Raw genomic sequence first — 651 nt, 5'->3', positions numbered from 1 at the left:
AACCTTTTAAAACACCTTTATTTTTAAGAGGGTACCACCCCAGCGACAGCTTTTGTACCTTTTTTCTGAGAGTGCACTTGTTCCAAACCTGTATGAGTTTCTTTTCTTTCTTCTGCTGAACACAAAAGAAGATACGGTAGCCATTGACTTTCCTACTAAGGAAAACATACTATGGAAGTCAATGGCTGCCATTTGTGATGAAAGAATGAATGTAAATGATTATTCCCTGCTTTACAATACAGTTTTATTTTACAAGCGATAACCACAGTAAACCTGCACTTCGCTCTTTATAATCTGAGTTCTGTAAGCACTCATGTGCCCAACTGCAACAAGCCCCTTGAGTTAAGAAAACTGTTTGGGAGAATTTAATTTAATACTGTTAACTGAGCCAAACCTGCTTTACCATCTTTCGAAGATTATATAAGTAGGCGAGCTCTTGAAAGGTAAGTGTGTTATCTGCTGACCTTCACGTCTCCTCTGAGGACGAAGAGAGACTGACACTTTGTGTGTTCAGGAGCCTGTCGAGACAAGAGCACAGCCTCTTAAACACTCCACCTCTGACATGATTCACACCTCATCCTGAGGACAGAGCCTTGAGACAAATCTGCCTCGGCTGATCCATAAACAGAGATATGGTGGTGTGGGGGAGAG

The sequence above is a fragment of the Sinocyclocheilus grahami genome, unplaced genomic scaffold (assembly GCF_001515645.1).
Source record: "Sinocyclocheilus grahami isolate Dianchi unplaced genomic scaffold, SAMN03320097.WGS_v1.1 scaffold9510.1, whole genome shotgun sequence".
Classification (NCBI taxonomy): Eukaryota; Metazoa; Chordata; class Actinopteri; order Cypriniformes; family Cyprinidae; genus Sinocyclocheilus; species Sinocyclocheilus grahami.
Note: the sequence above shows the minus strand (reverse complement) of the source record.